The following is a 17,275-nucleotide window of genomic DNA, read 5'->3' as shown; positions in this document are numbered from 1 at the left end:
CCTGCTACAGGTCGCATTGGTTGGTAGACAAAATTGATCACGCTCTACCGATTTTCTCGCAATTCCGACATGGCAGCAAATTGAGTCGCCGCTTGGACTTGTGTGTAGCGTAATAGCCGCGACTGACAATGAAACCGAGCTGCGCCTGTACTACTTGGAAAAGACAAGGCCTTTGCTTCTGCCGCATGAAGCTTCATGGTCAGTCTGTGTACATCATTGGAAGCAGACGGCGGGACAAACCGACTGGACCGATTCACTGCCATGATTTTACGATCGTGGATCATGTGGACTGGGGTTGGATGGGACCTGAGGCGATGCGATACATTCCTCCAAGTCCGAAGGATTGCTTGCTGAGCGTCTTTCTCTCTTGTGGCGTTTAGATCGGAATGCAAAAGAAATGGGGAACCGAAACAGCAGCCGCGCAGCAGCATGGGCGGCAAGATCTTTGTGGCTTTGTGGGAGAGGTTTCAAAAAGCGAAGAAAAGTGATCGATTTTGTTTATCAATGCGTTCTTGGGATTGAGCCCCTTTTTCCTGTCAGAATTATATGTGCTATCTCACTGTCTATATTGAATAATTATATACAAAGATTTACTAGTTGAACATGATTGTTAAGACAGTACAGATCCCTCTTTCCTTCAACTTACAGGCAGACTCCAATCTGTAGAACGAGTCATATGCCTACCCCTCCTGATCTCGAGAAACCCGCCCTATCCTGCGATCGTTTCTTTGCTTTTTCCCTGTGTATCCAGCTTTGCGGGAGGATGATTATTGTTTTCCCCTCTAGGAATTCCATCAAAGTTTCCAGCGCAAAGACCGGGAAACCCGCCATCCCCCAGCGAAGCCCATGATAGTAGCGGTGTAGCCACCACCACCACCACCACCTGAGCCCCCCGCCCACCCCCCTCCCTCCAGCAAGCAGTTTGGCAGCTTGCATATGCATGATTGCATTGCCACGAACAACTGTCAATCACGAATCTGGGAAATATGATTCATGGGAGATATGTGAACGAAGGAACTTGGCGGACGTTTTCGACGTTATTGTGTCATCGCGATGGAGGGGGCGATAGTGTCATAGGCTCATAGTTACCTTACTTTATTTTAGGGATTGCACAGTACATACGTTATACCCGGCGGATTGCTTTTTGCAGGGTTATCTGCATCCCTTCTTGCTGCTGTGAAAAAAAAAATCCCTTTTTCTTCCATTCTTGTGGAATTTCAACTAAGTTGGCAAGTTTTATCTAGTAGTTTTGTTCTGCGAGTCATTCATGACCGTTGTATTGTACTAAGGGGAGTGGCGGTATAGGTCCTGCGCAGATTTATGCCATTGTTGTTCACAATAACTCCTTTGGTAAGACAAGGATTTGAACCAGATTGCTGGAATTGTGTAAGTAATACCATCATTCTATAAGTTCGGAAATCTATAGCCATGGTTTTCTTTGCACATAGGATTTGACATTTTGCGATATCGCTATCGATCCTTCGAGCAGTGATGTCGTGTAGGCTGGAGATATTGTCAAATCTATACCTTCTTTTCCTCGTGCGCACAAGACTGCTTCCTCGAACGAGGAATGCTGAAAACATATTCATATCAAAGTGGATATATAGATAGTCATCAACCCGATCATCATTATCAGATTCAGAACGAGCAAAGAACCCCCCCTAATGAATCCAGACCCCGTAGACCTGACCAGGAACCTCGTACGATGAGAGCAAGGACTGCTGCTGCTGCTGCTAACTTTATTCCGGGATGAGGATCTAGATCCCTCCTCCACATTGACTTTTAGAACTCTTATCCCAGAAACCGAACGTTAGGGTAGACACTCGCCATACAACCGGCTCAAACCCTTTGCCTTTGGTCGGCGAGCGGAGAAGCGGTCTGGAAGCTGGTGGTGTAGTCTAGTCTCTGAAGCTCGCTTGATTCTTTGGTAGATGGTATCATTGCTCTTCCTCATGAAGGGAGTGAGAAGGGGACGGTGAGACGGTGAGAGGGGTTGTGTGTCTGGAACTGCTTGTCATATTGATTCTGTATTCGATTCTCGGGGACGTAACTTTGAGACTTGATCTTATAGTCTGGCTCACGATTTTGAATAAGACCTGGATGGGAGGGCTCGTCGTTTAGAATTTCGAGCGGTGAGTCCCATAGTGTTATCATGATGAGTATGTACACTGGCAGTATGTGATGTGGTGGAAATGGGTGGCAATGTGAAATATATTTTGGTTAGCATGTTGGGCAGTGCATATACTCATAATCATATAGAGTGTACAATGCTCAAAAAGTGTACTCACTACATTATTCTACACCTTGTACAGAGTGCCATTCCTATATTGATGTATTCACGATCTCTAAGTGCTGTTCTGGTAACACCTTCCGCACTATGAAAGATTATCTCATCCCAGTTCAAAGACACCCTTCATACTCTACTCAAACAAGTACATTTCCCCGGAAAGATACTGTGTCACCATGTCTTCGTGTTCTTGTCGCGAGTAAATCCTTTCTATGACTGTCGGGTTGGTGTGTAGGCCAGATACTATTTCGAATGAAAACTGGCAAACTCTTCGCATTGGCTATACATCAGTATACACTTCCACCGCGAGTATCAGTATCGGGGCTGTGTTGGCCTTGGCTCCCCCTAATCTTCCCTAACTCAAAAAGCCTGTCGTTACTGTAACTACTATACCTGCTTATTAAAGAAGTAAAAGGAGCAAATGAAATCCATAAAACTACGGAGTATAGCCTACCTAGTGTTATGGCAAAATTCCTCGCCCAAACACGCCCAATATCCAGGGCTTCAACTATAGCACGTACTTTGTTTGGTCACCCGTTATAGCTAACTACCCTGTGTTAACTACTACTAGCGATACCCCCTAGGCAGACAAGGATAATCCCAACGGGCGATAACGCTCGCAGAGATGAGACAAGCGGTGAATGCCTAAGAGTATGCCTAAGGGGGGACAATAATCAACTGCTAGTTAACTAGTTTAATATCTAGGATTACTTGAGTAAGCTAAGTAGCAGACACGGCTGCTACTGCTGCCCTGTGCAATCTGATTCACTGCACCGGAAAATGAACGGCTGACTTATTACTGCCGAGTATTATTATGACAGAAGTACTCCGTATAGCTTAGCCGGAGTATATTAACTTATTGCACTAAGTCCTCTAGCACGCACATCGCTCCGATCCAGCGATACAATCGCCCGGAGGAGTTCGGTGGTCGCATCCTGCAATCACCAAGGACAGCATTGTCCATTACTCATAGTCTATTATAGTCTATTCCGTACAGTTTCGTGTATAGTTAACCAGCTATGGCTGCCCTCGGCACGGGGTGGGACTTCCGAGGGTCAAGAGAGGGGCCGATGTGCTCCCTGCCCGCAAATTGATCTTCAATGTGAATTCAGAGATTTCGCTAGGTAGGGAATTGATCGACCATCGACAAACTGACTACGTACTCACATCCTACTCAGTAACTAACTACGTATTTATGATTGTGCTGTGTAGTGGTGGTAAGTCGACTCTGTCGTCAGCGGCAGTAACCAGCCAGTTTCGGCCGAGGGCAGCGAATCTACCCCGCCAACAGCACAGGAAACAAAAACTTGGAAGAGTGAGTCCCTTTTTGCCCCCCCATTTGACCCTGTTCACTTGCTAACTACTACTGTAGAGGATTACTGCGCGGCGTGTGTCAGGTCTCAGAGGCGAATATTCTGATACACACAACTGCATCATCAAATTCAGTCGGAGGCTGCGCCCCTTCCACGGTCCCAAAGTCTCTTGCCTTCGTGACAAAGTCTATTCCACAGCGGGTATCTCCGCTGAATGCGCGACAACAGCCATGAGCATGAGCATGAGCATGAGCATGAGCAGCCGAAAGGGGCACACGAAGATTGAGAAAAACCTCCGAGTCCAAAAAAGGAGGAAGACAGAAAAAACTTTGACTCCTTGCATTACGCAGAATCACCATCGATCGCCTCGTTCAATAGAGGTGCGGTGATCTGGAGACGGTCATATCTCAGTCGAGTATAGTTCTCGTTCGCGGGGAAAGAGGAAAGCAACTTCCGACGGAGACCCAGCAGACAACCAGACACCAACACACGGGGCGGCGTTGAGGATCGACCCCCTTTCGCTGCTAATATCGTCTTGCCCTTTTGGTTCTTGGTTCTGTCTGATTCTGTCCTGCCCGCCCTCTCTCGACGACGAATTATCCACCGATGACCGATTGATCGATTGCCACCATCGCGGCGGATTAGCCTTCAGATCGGATGGAGGAAGGTGGATTCGCGCCGGTTCAACTCGCGCGGATAGTCAAATCAGGATTCCCGCCCCTAGGCAAGCGAAGACCGATTCGAAAAGTCAGATAGAAGGTATCAACAAGACAGATCTGAGATGCTGTGCAGGGACAAGCTGGGCTTGACCTGGTAATCGGGTCCTTGGGTTGGCCCCTAAGGGCAGGATTCCTCACGGCTTGATCCACTTGGATGACCGTTTCAAGCGGCGTGCATGGGTCGGGTTGGGTCCATCGTGGGACCGGACGAAGAAACAGAAAAGAGGGGGAGAAGGTTGATAGATACTGATCTATCAACTGGATCAACTGTCCGTCATCAGGTGTACACGACACACTTGTTGGTTCTTGGTTTGGTTTGGCGGCGGGGGTGATGATTCGTATTCATTCCCTTTCGAGTTTGGGTTGAGGGTGGTTGGTGCTTCACGCGGAGGACAACTCCGTAATGGAGACCGCCATCGTCTGTTCGCTGTTCTAGTTCTCCGTACTAGGTCTAAATTGACCGACTGATAAGATAGGTGTGGTAGTACTATGGCATCAAGGACAGCTTCATGTAAGAGTGTCTGATTTCCCAACGATAGCGAAGATCGTTCATCCCGACAGCTGATTTGTGTTTAGGGGAGGGGAAAGGTTCCTGATACTAGAGTAGGCAGGGTGCCAATAATAGCCCGTCAGGCGGGGGCGAAAATCCTCAAGGTCCAACGCTCAGGCCGTTAGAGACTTGCGGCGCAAGAGCTTCACCCAAGACCACTCGGAGGCCGATGGCATGCATCGATTGGTGGCGACCTCGAATCGGGGCGAGCTCGACATTCTCGATTTCCCGCGGAGAAAGGGGTCTGCAGGGACCGGCTGGTGACCAGTGGATCGCAGAATACACGCCAGATGGGAGGTCCAGACAATAGAACTGTTCGGGATTGATCGGGGGTATGCGCGCAGCAGAGTCCGCGCAAGACGACCGAAACGATGTTATGATGGATAGCGAGAAGCGGGCCCGAGAGGAATAATGAGTGATAGAAAGAAGAGGGGCGGCGGGTACTCCGTAGTTGGGGATGACAGCTGGCCGCGGTCCATTTGTCCAGCCGCCCTCCCGCTATCTCCCTTTGAGGAAAGCGTCCATTGGGTCGGTCACGGGTCTTAGGGTTTCTCGCTTAGGGCTGATGCATGGGGAAATAACATAATAAGTTAACTAGTACTCCGTATGACAACATGACATATATGACTAGTCAGCATAGCATAGCACAGTCTCAATCATATCGATATTAATAGCATAGCATGAATATTCTCCAACACCTCAAATGCGCTGCCAATTGACCCTCAACAAGAAGACTGAATTCCTATCATACAGTACCTACGAGACTCCGTCCCATTTCTCAGCTGTCATGGATCCTCAAATGCTTTGCCCTATATTGCAGATCCCCCCATTCTTTCTTCGCAATTCCAATTTACCGGGCCGGCCATCTATCCCAATACAGTATCATATCCGTGCCAACATTTAATGGCAGGAAGACAACAGAATCAGGTTAAACACAGACGAACAATATAGCCTAGTAGTCCACAGCAGCAGAATGACAAAAGCACCACGGACGATTGTTTAATTTTACGCCTCCCAAAGTCAATCCTGACTGAGGAGGAAAGCATCCATGGTCTTGGGAAATCCTTCGAACTCCTCCGTTACTACGTGGCTTGTGCACGACCCCTTCGGTCCGTTCCCTTTTCATCTGACAAACCCCGATTCCCAAGAACTTACCGATGGAGGACTCCGTACTTTGTACAGAGTCAACCCCCTGAAGTTGATATACCTGGGACCCCGGTACAGCCACCCCTCACCCCTGCTTTCTGCTGCATAGGATTGTAGGACCCAGAAAACCACAGTGGATCAACAGGGAACCGCGCGCCTATAGTACATTATGAGATGAGCGGGGTGGAGATGGAAAGAGGAGAGGAGCCGAGGAACCTTGAGCTTGATCTGCCTCCGCCCCAGTATCTGGCTCCGTAGCGACGACTAACTCAAAAGCGATTTGAGAATCTGAAACAAGCCTCCAATGTTCGATTTCCACCGTGGTGGGAGCCCTAAGGGGGCCAAATTCAACAGCTGACTGAGCATTGGTTTAGATTGCGGATCTTCCGCTGTCTACGGAGTACGGAGTCTTAACCGCCAAGTCAACCACTTCCAAAAACAAGCGATATTCATAACTTGAAGACAATGGCAAGTATGCAATTGCTTGAGTAACGCCCACAACCAGAATAATCAAGAGAGACACCTCACCCGCCTCTTCATGCGTAGTACTTTGTCTCTCACTGATACATCTTCATTTTGCCTTTTGCTGTCTCTACACTCTCTTCCCTGCCTAGTACTCCTTCGCCCTGCCCGTCTGCCCTGATTCTCATGCTTTTTAATATAAATCCCTGACCCGCGGACCAGGTTTCTAGACCACCACCACCTCACAACTTCCTTCGTCGTCTTCCCCTGGTCGAGTCTAGCGCTGACATGGAACACCCCTGAAGGAAATGAGTTTCCGGGCGGATGAACGCGACAAAGGGCTGGCTGGCTGGCCATTGTCTCTCCGTACTGAATACGGAGTAACATACTACCGGTAAGGATAGTTATTTCTTAGAAGTTATCTATGGGGTAAGGTGACAGATCCCAGGCAACAAAAAAGAAAATTCCCCAGAGGTTCGGCCCGATACCAACGGATTCCCTGGTTACTTTGGCCGCGGTGGTGACGGCCAACTGTAGCTAATAACTAGGTAGTTGTCGTCTATGATCCCTGCGCAGATTAACGGGCACGGATTGCACATCAACGCGCAACAGGACAAATCATTAGGACCAGAAATACCAGCTAGCGTCTGCTATAGATCGATGCATACCTATTCCATCTATGTCTGTCTCTTTTATTCTCGCTTGTCTTTCTCTGGCGCGCGCGTGCACTACAAAGGTCAAGCGTGTACGATGGGGTGGGAACTGTGATCCTACTATTTCAGACAGGAGCCAGTTGCCCCCTCTGTGATCCTCAGTAGAATCCATTCAGTAGTGGTTCGTAGGCGCACGATACCGGAAGCAGAAGGTATGCAGAGGCTCCAGCTGGGCTATACCCATACTCATTCCTAGTCTGTGGACTCATTACCCGTCGGGGAGAACGGATGTCTCTCCAGCCAGTAGACTGACGACCTTACTCCGTTACGGCCTCTCCAAAGTGGGCATTGCACCTCTTGCCTTCGGTCATCGTCAATGTTACTGCTTTTTTTCTCTTTCCCAAACAAGTGCATCGATTTTGAAATTGAGGACTGGATATTACGGATGGAGCCCGGATGCCTCACGAAGGAAGATCGTTGCTCCATGCGAAGTCGTCAGGCGATTCGCGCGGGGGGGGGGATTGACGTCGAGGGTAAATGCGGAAGAGGAAATGGGGATTGTTATTGCTTTAAGTAAAATGAAGTTAGAGATAGATTAGAGCGAAGCTCATTCGAAAAGCCCAGAAACATGGTGCCACCATGTCATAAGACAAAACAAGGTCTTGTTTGATCGTCGTTGGGCCAGAAATCTTGCTTTTAGAGTGTAACACTACCACAGTGCTGCTTGCTGTATAGATGAAGATATTCCCGGTCCCAGCGATGAGGTCAGGGACCTAAGGGAAAAAAAGCAGGGAAGTCGAAGAATGTTCCATGGAATATGGAGGAGCTTCTCTCTGCATCCCTGCTGCTGCTGGTGCTGGAGAAAGGGCAGGGAAAAAGCAAATAGAAATTGAAACGGTGATATCAACGATCAACACACAACAGCACTGCACAAGGTGCATGCACTTACAGGGGTCATCCCTGCAACTCTGGATATGGCGGATTTGGAAGCTGGTGATTGGATTGGATGTGTCCTAAGGTTAGCAAGCATGCACACGCTTTAGGTAGTGGGATGGAGTCAGAGGCGACTTAGTACCCTCATCATCTCACATTTGGTGATGTGAATGGAACCTCATCGAACCGGCGGCCCTCGGCATCCATCATCACCGTGCAAGATGCTTGTGTGGCTTGTTTCCGGAGTACTAGTTACCAGCGTGGACGGACTACCTTAGCCATCCACACGCATGAAATGGGTCCATTGGAGGGAGGGGTTTGCGGCTCCACTCGACTACAAACTAAGTGGAGAGACTGTAAGTACAGCATGATGGCTGCAGATGTGATCCACAACCCGGGAAATCATCTGGCCCATCTCCGCCAGTCGCTGAGCCAGGAACAGGGATCCCCCGGGTAAGATAGGTTCGAGGCTAACGAACGGCTGCAGATGTGGCCAAGCCCACCACAAGCCCAAAAAGCCCACGCGAGCTCCGTCCGTTCTCCCAACCATCGCGAAGAAAACAGACGAGCCAGGCAGAAATAATAACGTCGGCGATAGACGCCCGCCAATGAGGTCCTCGGGGTCAGTCCCCGCTTCCCATCCTGAAACATTCAGAGTGGAAACAAGTGGGAATCATAGCCAGAGCCATGACCGTCACCGAATTCGTCGAGAGCATGGCAGAGGGAACTGATGACTCGTGAAGAATTGAGGAGGGAGCCTACAAGGTGGTGGGTGCGGATGTCCGACACGAGTCGTGCGCGCACACACCCGGGAGTGAACTTGGCAGCAGCAGCAGCCGCAGCTGTAACTGTAAACCTGTTACACACTGGCCAGATTGACTTGCAGCATCCTCAAACACAAAACACAAAACATAAGTCGCGAGGGACTCTAACAAGGGGGTGGATAGAACCCAATCGGGCGATTTCCCCCCAATCAAGCCCAGCGATCTGATAGTCTGCTTAGGAGATCGTTCGAAAGCATGTTTAGTCTCAGCTGTCATCGTGACCAGGCACATCCACAGAAAACTCCAATCAAAATTTGACAGACTATTCATTCGCCTGCATGACTGGTCGAAAACATGCAGCCAGTGCCAGATCCTCGGTCGCGCGACGATTACCAAAAGAGAGTTGATTGATTTTGTCATTGATTCCCTGTAACTACATGGAGGGGGCAAAGGAGATGATTCCAGTTCTTCTGCACCTGGTCTTTTCTGGTAGGACGGAGGACGCCAGCCACCCGGGCGGGGAAAACCGACTGCTCCAATATGGATGGATAGATGGATTCTGTTTTTCTGATATACATAGAGAAAAGAGTCTAGTCCCAGCGACTATGGGCGCGGTTCCATGGTTCCAGAGGGTCTTCCGGCATATACCCGTAACCTTGATGAGTTGTACAACCCCAGATCTAAACCCGCTTCGGCAAGTCGGTGCGTCTGGGAGGAGATCGCGCTCTCTTCTCGGCGGATTCAGTTGACGCCTCCATCAACTCTGCTTGTAGCCACAGACATGCTCAAGCGTAAACAGAACCCATGCGGATTTGGGAGTGAGACTCAACTCTATGCTAAAGCGATTGTAAGGGCGGAACCATGGTCATGGTCCAGCGAAAACCGCCAATCCCATGGCTGCAGTACATGAGTACGGAGTAGGATCTCAGTCTCGGTAGCTCGGTCTCGCTACCCCACAGCTGGTCAGAGCGACTTCGTTCGGCCGAATCTTGATCCTTCCCAGCAGTCCTTCTGCTCCCCTCCCCCTGCGTTGCCATCTCATTCGTGAGTTTCACCGCGTCGGAGATTTGATTATCTAATCCCTATGCCTTCTGACAGCGGCTCAAGTGCCGCAGCCGTTTTGATATAGATATTGCTTACGGACAGCAGTTGTGTTGTACAACATATGCGCTACGCCTTGTATATCCACGTAAATTCTCACCTTACTGAGTCCCATTTGATGCTGACGTTCAATCATCTGGTCCAGCATCTCTTCCTCTTGCACCCCCCACGGCCTGCATACAAATCCTGCAGAGGCTCGGCCCGGTCGGGAGATAGCCCTCTCGACCTTCGGCCGATCTATATGAGGTATCTCAGACAATGACATAGTTGTGTCTCTACGGGTAGGACAAAAAGGAGAAAAAAGCTGGCAGAGCAACACCGCTCGCAGACATCAGTGACGTCGTCGGAGAGGAAGCAGGTTGGCATAGGGGCAAGGCAAGAGACTTGCTTTCTTGACTTGGGACAAGCAACCCTTCCCTCACCCTATTCTCTCTCACACGCTTCTCCCGCGTCCGCCTCATTTCCAACTTCTCTGGTTGCCGAAACCCTGTTTTCCCCTTCAAAGTCAAATTGCTCTTGGATTCTGGATGAAACGTCCCAGACGATGTCGCTTGTGACTCAGGTGAAAGAGGGACTACACGGCAGCGAGCGCGCGTGACGTAGGCTGAAGAAAGCTTCCTTCATTAAATCTGGGACGGGAAATTGGTGTTGTTCGAGAATGTAAATGGCCGTCTGTACCGAAGTACCATCCATCAGACTGGTACTCCGCTTCCAGAATAGTATAGTCCTCACAAAGCGGGAAACTCAATATGAAGGAGGCACCCATGCACAATGATAGACTGTTAGGCGAGTGGACGACGTCATATACATTGGTTTCGAATCTTCACTGGGCTTTTCACAGTTGTGTACAGAGCGGGAAGATAATTAACGGTGGTTGTTGATGGCATAGATGCAGATCAGCGCAAACATCTAGACTATTGGGTCCAGATGGTCCGGAAGCCAGGGATCCCACTCCGTAGTCCAGGGATAGACGGTACCAATGTCGATTGTGGACAAGAACGGTTAACGCATGGAAAAAGGGGGAGGGGAAGGGAGACGAAGAAGAAGATGGGGAAAAGTAATGCGTAGCCTTGAGGTTAATCGGTATCAAATGAAGAGTTGAGGATAGCGGGCTGATACTTAGTAGTAGCTCCGTGCTTTGATGGAGGAGAGAGGTCTGAGATGCCAAGATGGAGGTTGAGTGGCCTCGTACTTTTGTCACGCATGGGTCGCTTAGGCAAGCAAGTGTTATATATATAAACACGAACCCTTCTCAATCCCGGGAACTTAGATCGGTTCTCGGCAAGCCACCGAAAGATCGCACACGATGCGCCAATGATCGAGCACGATCTTCTGAGCATGCTTCAGCTTCGGGGTGGGGGGCCTGGGCTTCTGCTACTGCAGGTGTGGGAGAGGGGGGTCTGGACTGTCCTTGGGCCGAGCCTCTGACACACTGACACTTAATAACCACCAACTATGATACCTCTCAGTTGTTTTAGTTAGTTCCATTAGCATCTTACAGGGAAGCTCTGACGGGCGATCCATTGTCTTACTGGAGTTCCATCTGCTTGGTAGGTTGGTTGCTTTCCTGATGACAAGCGTTGGGACAGTCGGAAGCCTCTCCCCGAGCCGCTCTCTTTCCCCACCTTAATCTATGTGCACTGAGTGGCTGGTGCGGCATGAGAAATAATGGGAAAGGGTGCTTTTGACAGCCCTGACAATTAAATCCTGTACGTACAATCTGTTTCGTTCCCTTTCGGCCCGTTCCTGACACCCACCCGTGACCCCTCTCTTCTACTACCGAGTACACCATATCTCCATCAAGGAAGAAAGATCGAGACGGACGGGAGGACGGTAGGCTCGGTGCGTGCTGAGTGGGATCGGATATGAGAGGCCCAAGTTGGTCGTCACCATCAATCTAATCACCTCCAATACCAACTAAATGGTTGAAGTACCAAAGTACGATACCAAGCCTAGCCTGACGCCCCGGGCGGGCAGTAGCTCGACCCAGAAATTCAACTGATCGATGTTAGTCCATCACACCAAGTGGGTTTCGTCAGACAACATTGTTCTTTAGGCTTCTTCGTGGTAGCTGTAACATTTGTCACGAAAGTATGTACTTCGTTGCTGGTCTGGTTCCTGGAGCTTTTGTTTGCCGCGCTGGAGGTTTCCGCCTTCTGATTAAATATGACGTAGGGAGACTTTACCCGCCTTGAAATTAAGCATCCCTTCCAAGTATTGTCCACAGGCTGCAGACGGGGACAGTGTTGTCATCGCACTTACCATCAATACAACCTCAGTACATCTGTCACGCATGGTGTACAAATTAGCCGTCCAAGGGCCCTTAATTATGCTCGAAAGCGAGGAGTGCTCGGTTTGTCTTGACCAAAGCAATGCAGTGATTCCTTTCTACCCAATACCAAAACGTTTGAAATATGCACTCGTGGTAGACCTTTGATGAGGGTGAAAATTTACTAGGACGATCTTAAGCACGCAGTCGGCCGGTCGACTGGGGTCTTTTTGCCTTCAAAAATTCGGCAAAGTTCTTAACTAAGTTGATGAACCTTGATGAACCTTGAGACATTCTCGTGTCAGTCACTCTTACTCCGCACAGAATACACAGAATATTTCCCTTCTTTTGGTGAAGTGGGATTCAAAAAGTACCGTCAGACCCTAAGCACATAGTGTGTCCAAAGATTGAGGAGTTCATGGTTCCTAGTGGTGGTGAGGGAACGGGCTAAGGAGAATCCGAAGTCTGACAGGTGGGCTGTAATCCAATCGCTGGGCCTCAATTGCAAGTTTAATCTCCCATCCATGGCACCGGTCCGGCAAGCGTCTTTTTACACCCCCTTTTTTCTTACCCGGACCCCGGTTCACCCACACCCCCTGGGCTTTTCCTCCCTGCTAACCACCCTCAGGCCCTCAGCTCTCCCCTCGTCTTTCCTTTTCGGGTAGTCGTTTAGCGAGTTAGTTGATTTCACATTCCGTTTGTCATTGAAGACCTTCATGAACCGTCTGAGCAGTGGACAGTTCTACTCAATATTAGGATATTGAGTTGGACTTGAAAACAATTAGAATTGTATGGGTATACCTCCCTGAGACGACTTTCATATTCCAGCTGATCATCTACGCATTTGTATTTCGTAGTTCTCGCCAAAGCTCCAAATTCTATATATCGCAGCGAGGATATGTTTCGGTCATACCTGACACTAGCTGACTCGAGTCAGGGTGCTGCGAGACATGACCAAAGCACCTAGAACAAGCGGTCATGCTAGCATGGAATCAATGAACGAATGGCAAAAGGAGCAGATACCGCCATGTTCCGCGGAATCTCGTTTCTTCATCCATGATACCACTGCCAATACAACCATCAGGCATCAACCAACCAACTTATCGCTTGTTTACTGACAGAAAGAGGAAGGAGGGGAAGAAAAGGAGCTGAAGTCTCAACATCGAATAACCCCAAGATCGAGATTAAGAGTAGGTAAGAGTTGGGTAGCACATGGTTTGATCGATTTAATTTGGTTTGATTCAAGCGGAGCTCATGCACCTCAAGGCATACTTTGTCTGTGGCCATCCCACCCACCGCCTTGTTTGATATATCGTGGCGGTGAGGTTATTTGCTTCCCGCCTGCAAACTGTACTACGGTCCCCGTCACAATATTACATGGACAGACATCAGACATTGCTTGATGCAGGTGCTTTCTTCCCACGGGCTCGTGTAGCTGCCAGTTTATTTCGTTTTTCTCTATCCCCGGCCCACCTGGCACCCGCTGTTGCCACGTTGTGGGTGGACATACGTTTCTCTTAATTTTCTGCTTATCACGATCATACAATGCTGGTTCCTCGTTCTCAGAACGTGCGTGGATAATTCCATTCTAAGGTGCTCTCGTAGAATCCGTCAATGTGACGGAAATATACGATATGCTAAGGAGGGTGTGAGAACGGGCAGAGATCCTGAAGGTCTAGACTCGGGTATATCGGCTGGGTTGAATGAAAGGAGGGTGTGCGGGAAAGACCGTGGTGGTCATATGCGCAACTACCATCCATTCCCCCTCTCCTCTTCGCTTCTTTCTCCTTGGCGGTCACTTCCTGAGAGCACAGATGAGCAGGGATCAACAAACAACCGTGCATTTCCAGTTGGTTGATAGTGAGTTAATGATGGAAGGATGATGTGGTTCGGAACATGGAAAGATAGGCGGTCTGAAAGTTCGTCATTAGGTTAATTAGCTGAAGCATGAGGTATACGGTGTTGCTGCCTTGGATGGGGGCAGAAATTAGGCTTCAACTACTCCATACTCCGTGAAATATTTTTTGGTTTCAGGGGGAAGCTAGAGTAGATCATTATGCCATACGAAGGGTCTTGAGAGCCATGGCGTTCAGTTGACAGCGGACTGGTGGCCTGTCATCAGTGCCTTGAGACCTTGACTCGGGATCACGGATCACTGCGTGGCCCTGACGAAAATCATTCTCCATGATGACAGTGGGCGTTTCGCTAAGCGGTCTTTCTTTTTCATTTGTGGCTCGAGAGGCACTGTGTAGAGACTATGGACGGCCTGATTGTTTGCCAATGAGCCACTTTGAAAAATTGAGAAAACCCCGATCAAATCAAATAAAGATAAGATATGGTTTCTGCATTTGTTTTGTGCCTGACATGTTTGCAGGCTCGAGGCTTGCTACCGCCGGAACTATGCCAAGCGCTTGATCGGATTAGGCTGGTGGTTACGCAGACCGCACTACCAGCACTTAGCAGACCACTATTGTTAGACAGGACAAACAAGCATTGTTTCTGCCATGACCATTGGTCGGCTCAAACTCCCCCGAAAATACTTCCAGTAAAGTTAGGGTTGGCCGGACTTTGACCACCAATGACTCATTGAATTACTGTAGGTGAACACAGGCTGAACTCACAGCCTGGAGTGTCTCGTCTCTCAAGAATTTTCCCCCACCAAAAGTACCAAGGGCGAGCCTCTCTTCCTTCCCCTCTCCGCCCCCTTTCCTCCACCTGACGGCTCATTTGAATTTGAGGCTGGAGTATATTGTGCCTTGGCCTCGTACTAAGAGGTTCACTGGGTTCCAGATCGGAGTCGCAGCCACCACGCTGGGACTTCTTATCGGGTCCGTTTCACATGGCTCAGACAATCCAGAGTTCAGCTATAAGTTGATCGATGGTCGAATCATGTTAGAGTATCGCCAGTGACGCCTGTGGGTTTGCTCCATGTCGTTTTGGATACGCTCCCCGAGACACTCATTGCCGAGCTCGTCGGCCTTCATTTCATGACTCGAATTGATTGCTTTTCTTTGTCTCGGGGTCCTGTTAGCTTTACTAACTAGCTAGTTGCTGATTCAGCTCAAAGAAACTCCATACCGGTAGATCCCGACTAGGGACACTAGTAGAATGAGGACTCAAAGCTATGGGGTGAGTCTGTATTTCTGGCTGGCTGCTGTCTTAGTTGCTCGGCCCTTGCTCGCGCATCCATTGGTGAGAGAGCAAGCAGGCAGGCAGTGCTGTTGTGCCTTGAACAAAGACTCTCCGGACTTTCGCCGCATTGACACACGAGCAATTGAAATTAGTTGTCGTGATTAGATTACTTCTTTGTCGCTGCAATAAAGTAGGACTTTGGATAATGAAAGCATAATTCATATCGCGGTGTGGTGTTACGGTGACCTCCAATGGCCTTTCTATCCCGGTGGCAGGGCAGGTACCGTTTTCTGTCAGCCTCTCGGTCGAGTAAAGTTACTCTGTAACTCTATGCCATCATCCCGGCCTACGACTTAACCTCTCTGGGTAGATGCGCCGGACATGACTGTCCTCACTCCTGAGGTCTGATAATCTGAACCTATGGTTGGCAGATCCCCCCTCTCCCCCCCCCCACCCTTATGATTGGCACACTAGCGCTTCGGGGCAATACTCTTTAGATCCGCGCTCGATCGGGGGACCGAGATCACCTCTCCAGACTCAATCGTCATGGTGTCTTCGTCTATCGCAAACCCTTCTCGAAGTTTTTTTTCTTTTTCTTTTTCGGTTTCTTACAATTACTACTACGGGGTAGTATGCCCCCTCTCTGTCACCTCAGGTCATGAACATTACGTGCAGTCCTACGATTGTCTTCAGTAGTACTTTGCTTTGATGAACCCTAAGCTACTTCTCTGCCGCTTTGTCCCGCGGTCCACGCTCAGGGTACTGTACATCGCGACGTCGATTGCCCTTCTAGCGTCATACTACTGTCGACTACTCCAGATGCTGGTCGATAAATGACCAGGAGAGATTCAGACCGAAGCCAATTCCTTTCCGTTCAACTCGCTTAGTTCAGGTTCCTGCAGTTTGCGTCTGAGAATGCGGGAAATGGCATCCGAGTGTTCCATATTACTTAGGTATCAGACACGTTTCTATTTTGTTGTGGTTGGACGATGAAGTAGGCAAGGTCGCAATGTTTCTACACTGCATAGTAGGATGTTGAGCAGAAAATGGTTGAAGAACCCACCCCGCGCCGTGGGTCTGAAGAACACTAAACACAGTCCTCATACTGGATCACGACAACCAGAGGATAAGTAGATGTATACGAATCCATGCCCATCCCACTGTCTCCCCTCTCCATCCATACTCCATGGTAACTAACCCGCCCAGAAGCCGCGGAGTACAACCCTCCACAAAATCCGTATTAGAGGAGAGGGGGCAAAGGAGAACCGCGCGCACACCCCATAAACAAAAAGTACGATGTTTCGTTCGACTACTACGTACACCGTAGAAGTCGAATCCCATCCTCCCCCTTCCCATTAAAGGTAGAATAGGCCATTAGAGGTTCTAGGTCTAAGCCAATGGGTTGACTGGCTGACTTATGCTTGATGCGTGGATGTAGTTTGTAGTCCTCCGTAACGTATTCCGTATGCAGTAGTCATTCACCTGGTGGTCTTCATATTGGAGTGGGACATTTTTTGTTTTTTTTTTTGACGATATGCGATGCGGTCTGTGCGTATGTAATTCGAGAGAGGGAGAGGGGAAGAACTCGAGGGCTGGCCGCCGCCCGCCCGCTTGTCGGCCGGTGGTGGCCGGCCGTTCCTTGGAAATTATACACCATACTCCATACTCCGTATTTTTTTTTTTGTTTTTTTTTTTTCTGGAGGTTTGTGGTTATTTTGCTGTTTGGGGGATCTGTCTTTCGGGTTGTACAAGCTGCAAGCCATCCGAGAGGCTAATTAGGGGGCGAAACTTGGGTTTTTTGTGCTGTCTGGAGTACTGTGCGTAAACTGTGCGTAGTATGTACATATTCATCTGGTTTTCTCGCGTGGTTACCTACTTGCCTGCAGTGGCTACCTATCAGCTGTGGTGGATCCCTGACGAAGGGTCTCCAGAGGCTGTAACTTATG

Source organism: Aspergillus saccharolyticus (assembly GCF_003184585.1).
Source record: "Aspergillus saccharolyticus JOP 1030-1 unplaced genomic scaffold BP01scaffold_43, whole genome shotgun sequence".
NCBI classification, from domain to species: domain Eukaryota; kingdom Fungi; phylum Ascomycota; class Eurotiomycetes; order Eurotiales; family Aspergillaceae; genus Aspergillus; species Aspergillus saccharolyticus.
The sequence above is the reverse complement of the archived record's forward strand: the minus strand, read 5'-3'. Positions refer to the sequence as shown.